Consider the following 14,412-nt stretch of genomic DNA (forward strand, 5'->3'; position numbering starts at 1 on the left):
TTTCAAAGAAATTTATGTTTTTTTTATTATTTTGAAGCTCAACTGCATTTTGAATTTTATCCAGAAGAGCTTAAAATATTTCTGATCCGGCCATTTACTAGAAAAGCTTAACGACATCTGAACCAGCAAAATATAATATTTCCCAATAAAACACAATTTAAAAAAAAAATTGCACCTTCCACAGCATCTGTGTGAGGGGATTTTGATGCCAAACACACAGATTGAAAATAAAAAGTACTTACTAAAAATGGCAAAGAACTTAGAAATGCAATTAGGAAATTTAAATATGATTTTCATAAAACTGATAATTCAGCCTACTTAATAAAATTATTGAAAAATGCCAGACCTTGGCTTCTCCATTTCTAAAAATGTAGTGAAGAGCTTCGTAGCCATAGAATAAAACCTTGATTTAACTTCTGACTATTCAGCAGTAATTTTAACTAACAAAGTAACAACTCAAGAAAGCTTCAGAATATAAATAACAAAATAAACAATAGAGTAAATGTAACAAAATAACAACTCGAAGTAAAATATGATCAAAAAATACTATAAGATTTAACTCTAAAACAGTAAGCACTCCCATAATAAATCTAGTAAATAAAAAATAAGGGCTAGAAGAAAATTACATCAAACCAGAGACCCTAAGGATAAAAATATTATAGATTATGAAGCACAAAATCAGAAACTAAAAGAAGTTGTATAAATTGTACTACCCTTTCATTTAACAATTAATAAATAACAGTTAATAAATCTTTTAGCAAAATTTACAGCAGTGAGAATCCAAATGCCACTAAATCATAAACCCCAGAAACAAAGTTAATTCCGGCTTATGATATACAAAGATGTGTTTTAAATATCTAAGACACTAAAAATGCTGCTTTACAAAAATGTAGTCTTTGATTCAGATTTCAGATTAAAGTTTAAATTTGATTCTGTGTTTTACCACAAATATTGGCAAATAATACAGCAATCCTATAAGTGCGGAAAAATAGATAATACTACTAAAAAAATTTAACCTGCTGCTGATAGGATCACAAAAAAGTTTGATGAAATAAAATATATAAATAATCAATTGAAAAAATTATAAATGGTAACACCATTCCATATAAAAATACAGTCAAATACCTTGTAAGATTTAAAAATAAAGTGCTACGCAATATTACATATGCTCCATGGTATATTCGCGATTGAGACATGCATCGTTACTTAAATGTGTCGCCTGTGTTATGAAACATTTTACTGTTAAGACTCCGACAGCACGTCAACATCGAGGCAGCAATCTTAACCATTTGTAATGATGTATAAAAAGACGAAGCCCTAATAATTAGTTTCTAAAAAGACATGAATTATTTAATTAAATATAGAATAAATTGAATTATTATATAAAAAAAGTTTGCAGAAATATAATTAGTTAGCATGTTGAGTTTGGATAAAACCTGCCATTCATTCCTTATTCAGACATAAGTTTCACGCATCACGTATCGTTATCTCGTTAAAATTAACTTGTACATAATCTTCGTGAGTGTATTATTACTTAAGGGTTGCTTCACAAATTGCAAACCTAGCACAAAGTACGACACAATCGGAACGAGCCAAAATTCAAGTGGGCACAAGAAGTATAAACACGTTCAAGGAGACGTCAAGCTCACGTCCGGGTCTGGAAAACGTTTTCGACGCACACACCCAACTTTTCCGTATCCGGAAAATTCCGACCCGTCGGGAAAGAGAAAAAGAAAAAAAGTGGAAAACTTACGTCAAATACCTGACATTTGCCGCCACGGCACTTTTACATTGTAAGGGTGCTTAACTCTTTTTAAGATGAGAATATTTTTTATAATTAAAACAGTGACCTGTCTAATTTAAAATTGAGCTACGCGAACGATTTACAATTTGAGTAATCAAAATATATAATGAAAGAGATCTACGACCAATGTTTTGTCTTGTTTGGACTTTATATAATTATTCATTCTTCTCAACCTCGATCTAAACCTTGTTGAGTTTAATAAACCATACTAAAACCAATCATGCAATTTTTAATTTAGCATCTTTATATTTACATATAAAAATATTTGTTTATTTTATATACAAATCGTAAGTCCTGTAAAATCTTTGCCAAAGACCAATAGATCGAATTGCATCCATCAAATTTTTTTTATTGCTACAACATAACCTTTTAACAAAATTTAACCAGAACATGAATGGATACTAACAGACCTCACTCAATAAAAACAGCGTATCGGTAACCCATCTTCAAACTTCCAAAATCCAACAAATTAACGACCCGTGGTTTCAACTTAGGCGTTCGGTTAACCCACCTGAAAAGATATACCGTTACAGAGATAGTTACGGCACGTATGGCTCCGAGTAGCGCAGGTATCGCGTAAATTGGAGGGTTCAAAGGGTGAGCGGGGTCGCAGGTCACCCCCCGTACCATTTCCGTTCGTGAATCATTTTAATGTCCAGGGCCGGAAAATTCACACGAGGGTCACGCTCGTCAAATTTGATATTCTGCCAGTGTAATACGGATCCACACATTCGACTCCGAATGGAAAGGTCTCATTTTCATAGATAATATGCTGCACGTTTTTTTGTGCCATAAAGGATATTCTTTAAGCCTTTGAGTGGTAGCGTTTTGCTGCTGCAAGAACTAGAAAGTTTAATTATATTTTTGTATTATAAAAAATATTTACAATAATCACTGCAAAATAATATTTAAATGATTTATTATATAATATTTATATATAAAACTTCACGACGATTTCCGCATTTTTTATATATATTTCTATTGATAGAAGTCGATACATTGAATTCGTAAAAATCAAATACGTCCCGAAAATAATGTCACACACAGTATTTTAAGCAACAATGGAAGTGAGATCTAGTGACCAAAAAAATGGCGTTAATTATTTAAAATATTGCACGGACTATCTAATAGCGCTTCTGTCCCAAGAAGTAAGTCGCCCACGAGTACCACTAAACCTACTCTTTGTTTGGAAAAGACACGCGCTAGACCATAGTTTATCAAAGTTCTATAGGCAATGTTGTCACCAGGGGAATTTGGTGAGCGATGGAGGAGCCATGGAGGGCGATGGAAAAGTGAACAAAAAGTTCTGTCTAAAAAAATAATTTTGTGCAAAAATGTTTTAGGCATTTTAAATTTATTATATTTCAATAGGTTCAATACAGAGTTGTATTGAACCAGCATTATAAAAGAAAAAGATGAGAGACGTCACAATGTTACACCAGCAGAAAAGAACCAAGAGACTGCATTGACGCGGGATCGTCCGGAGAGCTTTGCGAAAACACATCACGACAATCCCAGCCGCTCTACCAAAATCACAGCTGACAATAATACAACTCGGCACGCTAGCGAAGACTTTCCGACTTTCAAAACCTGCCATTTTCAAGCAGCGGCTTTTAAATGTTTTTATATATGTAGCAATTTATACATGTTTATAAAATTCCATATCAATAGTATATTTTTGCTGAAAGTCACAGCCTTTCAACATCAAAACGCAAATAAATTATTTACCGTTACATTATCTCTTTAATTGTTTGTCATTATTTAAACATATATTTTATTATTTGAAACAGTACGAATCGGATAGCAACTACATTGGTTTTGATTATAAAAAACCTCCCGGGATACATAAACATGTTAAACATGTATATGTGGAGTTTGATATTGTCAAATTCTATATTAGTCTAAATAAGCATTTTATTATGCATTACAGCTCCTGTAGGGAATCATATAAAATAAAACAGAGCATTGAAAAGAGACCAGAGAGACTTATATTAAGAAGGTTGGTACATAGTCTTTAAAAAATATTGCATATAAAGCCTTTTATAATCTAGCAAAATGAACGGAATAATTTCAAAATATTTTTTTTTTTTTAATAAATTCATGCAAATTTAAGCAAATAAAATTAAGTCAATAAACAATACATGTATCATATCAATATATATTTTTTTTTGTTTCTTTCCTTTTATTATGCTTTCTATTTGTTCTTTTAAAATTTAATAATAAATATTTTAAGTGTACTTATTACATTTTTCTAAATGTATACGTATTATATTTATAATTTTTATGTATCAAATTGTAACCGCAAAATAAATTATTTATTACTCAAGCAAAATTATGTAAATAAAATAAATAATAAAAAATATATTGATAGACAATTCATATTAAAAGTCACAAACAAAAACCCACATCAATCCAACGGTTTTGATCAACCTGGACTTAACGCATTCGACATCGCCACCCAATACTGACGCCCAAAGTACATTTCTATATTGGTATAAGGAATCATTTGTGTAATTAAACTATAAAATAAATAGATTCTTAAATGTTTAACTAGCTGGATAAATTACACTACCTGGCATCAAACCTAAGATTTTATTTTCAAAAATATTTTTTTCTTACCAGTTTAAAGTAAAAATTAAATATATAGTTGCCAATGAAAAAATTAGAGTAATTTAAAATTACCTGAGCAACAATTAATTGCTTTTTAAATATTTATTTGGTCATGCCAAAAGCAAATCATATTTTAAAGTTAAAAGGCATTCCGGTTGGAATTTTTGACCTTTTTAACGCACATCTTAGTTCCATTGAATAATCAATGTATTGTCATAATACGTAGTAGTAATTGAAGCTCAATACTTTAAAAAACAAATTGTGAAAAACTTGATGAATATAATGTGTGTTATCAATAGAAATTTTTTTGTCGAGATAACTCGAGATTTTATTAACTTGAGACTTTCTGAAATAAACATAACTTTATCACTACAAATATTTGCAGCGCTTTAATCAAAAATTGAAAAAATATATTTAAAACATAAATATATTTCAAATGAAAACTATTTTAAAATTTGCTCTAAAATAATATATTTCAATAATGAATTTACTAAAACAATTTTTTTTAATTAAGAAAGCTTAGAATCAGATACTGAAATAACTAATGAAGAGAATACTAAAGACGATTTTGTTAATATGACGTTGACAATCGAGAAAGAATTAAATCAGGACTTCAAACGAGAGCTGAACCCAAAATCGGAAATTGAAAAACACATTTTTTTATCGGAACAAAAACCAGAGCTAAATCAAAATAAGTACCAAAAATGTAGTCGACGAAATGAAAGTATTTTTTTAACCAATAGTAACATATTTATAGCATATATTTAATTAAATTGATTTAGTCTGGTGAATCACTACTTAGTTGTTGATTGTGTTCACATCGTTACAATGTAATAAAATTATAACAATAAATTATTAAAAATAAATATTCAGCTTAAATTACAATGCAAAAATCAACTATTTCATTGACACAGATGATTAAGTGACGTTTTAGTCAGATGCAGAGCTTTCGTTAATGAATGTATAAGCATCGAAAGCAAAGTATTTATGAAAAATGTTTAAAATTCTATACAATTCTTGATTAAAAATAAAAATATTTTTTAAACCCAAGGACACATTTTTTGTAGCAATATACGTGCCTCACCTTTATCTTGGAAAGCATATTTTTTGCTGTGACATTGAAGAATTTATAATTTTGGAGATTGCTGTTTTTTATACCCCTCATATTCTAACGTCGTTAACAACTTTAAGATACACAAGTAAACGGGAAACGAATTACGACGTCGTTAAGCCATAGACATTCCAGTCGCCCCCTTCGCACGAGAGCGGCCCTGATTAATTCACTGCCGGACAAAAACATTTTAAACAGAATTCGCGCCAGGAAAATTCAATTAATTTCCGGCAAAGTCTTAATATTATTGCCGGCTCGAAATTATTACAGCATTTTTCATTCGAGCATCCAACATTTTTTTATTTATCTTGTTAACGAGCGACGTTGATTTGTTATCAATATCTCGACCTATAGAAAGTTTATATCTGACTAAAGGGTTTAAATGGAGATCGTATATCAAATAGATTATCATTGGTTGAACTAGCGTCGCAAATGGACGTAGAAAACTTTGACCGTTTGGTAAAATGTCAGCAAAATAGGGTGTTTATAAATAGGGCGTGTTTACACGTTTTGGAATATACAGAATGTTTAGCTCTATATAATAAACATTGCAAGGTTTAACTTTCATGGTTATTAGTGATGATGTGTTGTGATAATGTACTGAATCATACAACCACAACTTACTATTATATGAACAGGCAAAATATTGAGTCTTAAGATTGTAAGAAACACATGATTCCGACTCGAGACTGCACAATACTCGTAACGAGCATGAATTATAGATATATTCTAACCGTTTTATAAATTATATAAAATAATATGGCATTAGAAATAATATTATTTAACATGATACTATAAAAAATCATTATGTACAAGTAATACATAATAACCCTGAAGGGATAACTTCAGGATTATTATTTAAAATAAAAATGTATTACTTGTACATTATGATTCTTTATAATGTAAATGATAGTTTTTATATTATGTACTTAATAGTATATTATCGAAAATCATTTACATACAACGACTTGTATTTTTCATCTTTGAATTATATATAAAAAAAAAGATTTTAATAGAAAAAAATTCACTCACAGAATCAATCCTGAGATTCCTGAATTGGTAAATGGCAATCACGAAATCCTGGTACTGCAACTTACACTCGGAATTAGACTCCCTAATTATTTCCCGACAAGGTATAAATATGGAGTATGAAAATTTGAAACAAAAGATGACACAAAACAAAAGAGAAAAAGAATGATTCAAATTATGTTCCAATGATTTTTTTCTGAATTTATATTTTTATTTCGCTTAAATTTTAAAACGTTTATTTTTTTATTTTAACCCTTTAAGTAATGAGTTAATTTAAGCACATTTTTTAATTTGTTATTATACGCCTGAGAGTAAGTTAATTTTACATATTTTTCCATAATTATTTTGGTTGATATTTATTTATTATTATTTATATTGCATTTATTGCAAATAATAGAAACATATCAGTGTTTCTCAACGTTTAATTGCTTTGATTGCTTTTACTACTTTTTTGTATTAGTGTGTCTTAATAATTTATTTAAACATTTTTCTAACATTAAATTTCCTTAATTCATTTTACATATTTTTTATATATTTTTCGACTTTAATAATATATTTTATATAATTAATATAATATATTTTTGTCATGTTCATTTACGTACTCTTTAATTTATAAAAAAATATTGTATAAATATAATGTTTTTTATTTCTTCGGTTATATATGTAAATATATTATTATCTGGGGTGCCTCAAAACAGTGAAATATTGACCACCGTACATGTACGGCGGTCACTGTTTTGTCGTATATTCTTAGTTTTTATTGAATTTAGCATAGTATATATAATAATATATATTAGTATGTCTGTAAAATTATTTATATTATTTAATTGAATGTATTTTTAAAAAAATATAATGTTAATATGATTCAAACGTTGATCTGCGTATCTATATTTTCAAGATTTAATTAATCATATGTTTATATTACTATCCCTCAATAAAACTAAATAAACGATAAAGTAGCATTTTTTGATAAAAAGACTGACTGACTAGAAAAAATTAAAAGGCATTATGTTTTTTAAAAAAAAATAAAAAAATAGAGATCTGGATAAATATTTCTTTTCAACGATTATTTCGAAAAATTCATCTTATTCATTAATTTAGATTTATCAAAGCAAGTTATGTGGAAGCAAACTTTCTGAACAAACAAATAATGATTTAATTAAAGATATCTTAAAAGCGTAGAAAAAATAATTTTTCAAAAAAAATAAAGATACTTTTAATTCGTATTCCAGAGCTTTTAATAAAAGTACTGATATTTCAGATACCGTTCCATTTTTTTGAGGGATTGACAAGGAATTTAAAATTAGGAAAGAACTAACTTTTCTAATATTACTGCTCATTTAAATGTATTAAACATACACCTGTAAGATGAAAATTAATTAATGAGTTAAATGTTTCAAATGGCAACGGCATTTAAAATTAAACCGAAATTATGACTATATAAGAATGAAAACAGTAACTTAATTAACTGCATAATAAAAAAATACCTTGCACAAATCATAGATCAAAATTTTAAAGCTATCATCTTATCTTTTATTTAACCTGATATTGATACACTAATATCGTAAAACAAGCCTAGTGTTCACATTAAAAATAATATGTTATTGTTTATTTATTTTTGTAAACAGTAAAGTTGTAATCGACCTATTGGTAATGTGGATTACACTGTAATCAAAAATAAATAATAAATTGTATATGTCGCATTTGACGATTATTTGTCGGGCGATGCGGACCTTTATTATAATATTTATTTAAATGAATACTTATTAACCCTAAGTACATATGTTAAACTACCCTAAGACGAAGACAGTTAAAACAGTATTTACAAAATATATTTTATATAACGTTATTTATTAATTTATTACTTTATTAATATAAACTGGAATAGATACAATATTGTCTTTAATTTTAATTTACAACTCAGAATAAAAAAGAGATAATAAAAATGTTTATATTGGCCCATTATTCCTAATGGATAATGGAAAACTTTTATATCCACCCTGTACATTGCTTTCAATGGAAAGATCGATAATAATTATTATAGCTCGACACAATTTCTCTATTGCATACCTTTGTCCTATAAGTTCTACAGTTCTACTGTTCCCTTTGTTCTGAAAGTTACGCTGAAAGCAGAGGAGACATCTTATTGGACTGGAATTATTATAGAGCGAACCGGCTGCCAGTGGGTGGCAAATGATGTGAGTTATCGATTTCCAATTGAAATATTTATTAGCAGCCGGTGAAAGAAGTAAGTGGGTAGGTGTTCAGTAAAAAAATTCGCATTTATTGTATAAAACTACGCTCAGAATTTATGTGTTTGTTTGTGTGTGAACCATTGACTGAATCTTTGATCGCAATATATTATTGAATCCGTACATTTTGGATATAAATATAAAATAAATTACGCCATAAAGTTTTTATTTTGCGCCATTTGCCATTAAGCGTTTATCGTATTTTTGTGAAAGGAATTGTTCGCAGATTTATTTGCTTTACATTAATGTAATAATAATGATTTACCTAGTTTCTTTCAGGTAAAATTAATTAATAAAAATAATACATGGGCTAGTCAGTGTCACTGTTTTAATTACATATTATTCCTTGTTCAATGTATTCAAAGCAACAATATTCCATTGCACACGTTGATCCAAATTCCTCAGCAACATATTACAAAACCAACCTTTGTGCTGTGAAATTCTAATGCTCAATTTAATTATTTATAATTTATTTTTACCATACCAATTCATAAAAATAATAACTTTGCATCGTTTTATTCAAATTAGTCATTCATTAGATCTGCATAGAAACAAATTTAAATAATGTAAAATAATTAATATAGATTTCAATCCTATCAAGTCATTTTAAATAAACAAAAAAAATATTAAAATAGGTCCATAAACCTAAATTAATCAACTGTCAGAAAAGTAAATCTTTATAAAACCTTCCGAGAAAACATTTTAAAACACTGAAAAGGGTAAAAAGCTGCTGTCAATCGCAGTTCCGCACGATTACAGAAAGCTCTGATCGTACATGAGTGCATCAATCTTGGACGACGGCATCTGACGAATACTATATAAAAATGATTTATTGTTAAAAATAACATATTTTTATACAACAGTAAATAGTATAAGAAATACTTAAATAATATAACCAGGAAATAACAATGATCTATATTCAGCTCAGAATAAATTACTGGATGCTGTGAAGCATGGGTTGGCAAAATATGGCCTGCGGGTCAAATCCGGCCCGCCGCCTATTTTAATATGGCCCGTGAACTCGAAATAAATTTTACATTTTCAAACTTTATAAAATATTAAAGTATACACTTTACCAGAATGGGCAACTACTACGTTGAAGAGTTGTGAAATATTACTGTATGTGGTGCTCCTATTGCTTTGCATTTCATTGTGACTTTCTGTGTTTCACTTTTTGCGAAATTTTGTTCATATAACCTGTAAAATTTAAAACAGCATTTTTTTTGCTAAAATAAAATAAGGATCAGTCCTTAAGTAGCATATTTATTAACTAATAAAATAAAATCATTTACGTGTCGTGTCTAATTTTTGCAGTCTTATTTTAATATATTAGGCTATCGGTGAAAACAGTTGCTAGAAGGGTTGAGCACATTGTGAGTAACATCAATAGCCAATTTAAGACAGATTTTATTTATCACAAGTCCTTACCCACTGGCTCATTAGTGACAAGTAGCTACAACACCCTATATGCTTTGCATAGTTAACTGTGGGCTAATTGCTTCACCTCCGTTCTTGACCTAAGCCGTCATGATTGACGACTGCGGCCAGATTCTCGGACACAATTAGAATTGACGGTAAATGAACTTGAAGGGAAAACAATAACATAAGTATTGGACAGAAGTTTAACAACGTGTTATCTATCGCGTGCATCACTGCCGATACCACTAATAAGGCCAACCCTTATGGGTGGACACCCAGCTTTTGACGGCCGGGTGAGTGAGTTCCCTACTAAGTATGTTATTGGAAATTCATTAGTATTTTTCCCAAGTGCTCAGGGAGGCATTGCATTGCATTGCGTGCATTACGTTTTATTCTAATAACAGCACCACTTTTTTGTATGCCTCAGTTGTAGCCTTAGCCCTCGGACCCCAGGAGGGGCCGAGCCCTTTGGCTCTGCTTGCGAAGGCGTTACACTTTCTTACCACGGCCGTATCAAGTCACATTCTTCAGGCATTTCGTTCAACAACCTAATAAAAAACTTATCAAAATCACTTCGCTTCCGACTTGAAACTAGTAACGGAGAGTTTTAAAAGTAACCGCTTTTCACTCTAATTGTCTAAGCATACCCAGCTAAACAGTCATCTGAATCACAAGAGCTTAGCCAGATCTTTAAAAAGACTGAGATATTTTTTACTTAAATCGTTTTGAAAAAGAATAATACGAAAAAATGTTAAATAACTATTGTACAATGACAGTTAATTTCGCGTCTCGACTAAAACTATTAATAATCTAGAGCATTCACACAAACGTACATCAGCTTCTCCTAGCATAATCCCAGTTTTTTTCTTTAAAAAAAGTTTGACACTCAATGTTTAGCGAAGCATATTTCAAATACTAAAAAAAAGTGAATACTCAACGATGACAGTTAATCTCGCGTCTCTGCTGAAACTATTTATTCTCGAGAGCTTTCACACAAACGTATATCAGCATCCCTTAACTTAATCCCCCAACGTTCAATCATCCCTCGGCGAGACAAAGTTACCTTTTAACCGTCTAGCGACCGAGCTCATTCTTAATTTCGCTCATCCATCAAGTGTTACCTTTCTCTCTCTCTCTCTTTGTAATATTATATATCCAGCATATCTCGCCGAATCACCATTCTCGAAACGAATAAACCAGATAGCTCCATTGTCCCGTTTCGGACACTTCAGAAACACTCGAGTCTGCGTCTCGATAACGAGGATTCTCTGACGAAGCAATAAATAATATACAATTCAAAAGAGAGGTGAGAAAGGTAGAAAGTAAAAAATAATATTTTCTATGTATATTTCAACCGACATCATTATATCCAGGTTTAAGGAATTCTTCTATATGTATATCGTACGAAATGCTATATTAAATTCAACGTTATGACTCATGCGAATGACAAGAGTAGAAAATTATGATTTTTCGCAAGGCGAGCGTAAAAGTTTCCCGTACATAAATTATCAAATGCGACAGCATTAAATGTAATACTAGAGTGGAAAAATGTTATATGAATGTAATACATTTGCCGCTATTATATTATGATGCTTTCAATATTTTATCATGTATATCCCAAAAATGAATAGTTTAATATGATATAAAAATCAATTAATTGAGTTGGGAAAGATTACAAATTTAATTGGTCATAAAAATTGTCATAATAAATAAGTATGCATTAAAATTAATAATAATAAGGAATACACAGGTCGCATACGACGATACCATTACTAAAAAAGTAGCCAATCCGACATCACCATTACGACGAAGCCAACGTATCGCGAACCGCAAAAACTCATCCGTTCAAAAATAGACAGAACTTACCGACGCGCCACGTTCAATGTCAACGGACCAGACGAACGCGATACGAAGGACAGATCTGAACAACCACATGCTGGGCTTTGCCCACACCGGATGTTCATATTCTCAATTTTCCCCTGAGGATGGCTGGGCGAATCTGGCCGAAACGTAGGGACCATGATTCCACACGGAATCAAAAAAGTACGCGGAGTAATCCGACTCCTAGAAATATTAACCATATATATATATATATATATATATATATATACACATATAGTATACATACATTTATTCTTCCTAAAGAAGTCTAAATAATCTGAAGGAGAAATGGCAAAACAAATCTAACTTATTATTAAATTATGCAAAGATAAATATATAAATATTAAACAGTTGGAATTAAAAGTAAAATATGTTTATCACCTAAGTTCAGAATTTTCGCTGTGTGGAATTTTCGTGTGCGCAATTTTCGTTGCGCAATAATCCGATCACCATTTATTAATATTTTTCAAACAATATTTTTATTTTTTTTTAAATAGCAACAAATTTTAGCAAACTATTTTTTTAATCTTCGATTATTTTAAAGACAATTAAATATTTATTTGTAATACTTGAATAAAAATATATGTAATTGGTATAATTAAGTTAAAAACTAATACAATTAATATAAGCAACGAAAACCACAAAAATATATATTATAGTTATAATAAATGGGATGAAACTAATTCGTCTATTTTCTTAATCTGTAATAGTTATTATACATGGTAAAAACAAATTTTTCTGCTACATTTCTAGTTTTATATTTTTTCATGTTTAGTTTATAAATGTAATCATTTTATAAATACAAGAAACTCGTGTGATATTAAATCGTGCTATATTTTTATTTCGTTATATATACGACACATTTAAGTTCCACGCACAATATCACTATCAATTTAACAAACCGCCACACCAAACATACGTTACATATTAAACTCTCACGCGCCAGAGCTTTTCCATTCAACCCCACACACTCCAAACCCCATAGCACCCTACACATACACAATGAATGAAAATTTAAAAAATAAAATCACTCGTGAGAAGTCGTCACTTTTTACACAATAGTACTTACGTGCGCTTTTCAATCGCGGTTTTCCAGGGGCACAATAGGGCGGTTCGCGGTTGCCATACGCCGATAGAGTTGGCGAGAGGGCGGAGGCGCGCGGTTCGGGGCAAAGGCCCGGGACGAGTGGCCCCCGTCGCCCAGTGAGACGCCGAAAGCTCTTTTTTACAAGCGCATGCGCGGTGCGGCGACGCCCGAGACGCCGGCCGGGAAAGCTCAATGAAAAGCTCTCTCTCACACACTCGACGGCGGCCACTGCCGACGGACACGAGCTTTTGGTCAGATTTGAATCTGTCGTGATATTGCATGGTTTGATTTGGAACAAGTGGTTGTTGTAGAATTATTTTGTTTCAGAAAAATCACACGTAATTGTCTATAAAGAAGATAATAGGACACTGAAAACTTTCTTTGACGAATCGAATACCACTCTATTAGGGTTTTACCTTATTCTTGAAACTCGCATATTTACTGTGACCAAAAGTGATTATTTGCCAATATTGCGATTACACGAAGGCTCTAGAACTAAAGGGTTTCCCCTTAAATAACACGCAAGGATTCTCTGGTGCATTGAATGAACATTTCTTTGTTACGAAACAGTCACGGGAAGCAATATATCACCGTAAAAAAAGCACCGCAAAGCCACAACATTCCCGTTACACAATTCAACCTCAGAGATATCCATCAACCAAAAAAAACACGTTGTTCTAAGAAGCGAGTGCAACGATTGGCTGGATGATCACTGCATAATTGTAATTAATCAGCAAGCTTTGTAGGCCTGAATACTGGTCACCAGGCAGTCACTTGGCAGACTCCAGCACACTCGAAGAGACTTTCAGACGCCCGCCCACTCGCGGACAACATCTGAGCGCTCACATCCTAAGAAGGACTCCATCATACAAGCACCGCAACAAAGAGGGATCAACCTCCGCAATACCGTCACTGCCACACCAACCAGAACTCCAATGATCTTCCACGAATAACATCCCTGCGACAGCTTCTCCACCACTGCTTGGAGAAAACATCTCGCCCATCATATTCTGTCGCAATATATAATATAATCAAATACAATTCTCACGATTTTATTGCTTTTGACATGGATTTTTGACTTCTGAGAAATTATAATTGTTTTTTGCGTACTCCTATTGGTCAAAATTTGGTTTAGATATGCTTCATTCCTATTATTGTTATAAAAAATCTAAATATTCCACTGTTGATTTTATTGCTTTTGACGTGGATTCTAAACAGG

General features: G+C 31.1%; 1 protein-coding gene across 1 annotated transcript in view; it reads right to left on the bottom strand.

The window, feature by feature from the left end:
- LOC148232783 (multiple PDZ domain protein-like) overlaps positions 1 to 14,175 on the bottom strand; it is a 243,705-nt gene extending 229,530 nt beyond the window's left edge. The window contains exons 1-2 of the mRNA XM_088191080.1: positions 13,610 to 14,175; positions 13,176 to 13,539 (exon numbers count right to left, since the gene is read on the bottom strand). The gene's annotated coding sequence lies outside the window, so the exon portion shown is untranslated. The remainder of the gene's footprint in view (positions 1 to 13,175; positions 13,540 to 13,609) is intronic.
- Between the last annotated feature and the right edge of the window lie 237 nt (positions 14,176 to 14,412).

This window comes from Plectrocnemia conspersa, unplaced genomic scaffold (genome assembly GCF_051122295.1).
Source record: "Plectrocnemia conspersa isolate PC_06_02 unplaced genomic scaffold, ASM5112229v1 ptg000008l, whole genome shotgun sequence".
NCBI classification, from domain to species: domain Eukaryota; kingdom Metazoa; phylum Arthropoda; class Insecta; order Trichoptera; family Polycentropodidae; genus Plectrocnemia; species Plectrocnemia conspersa.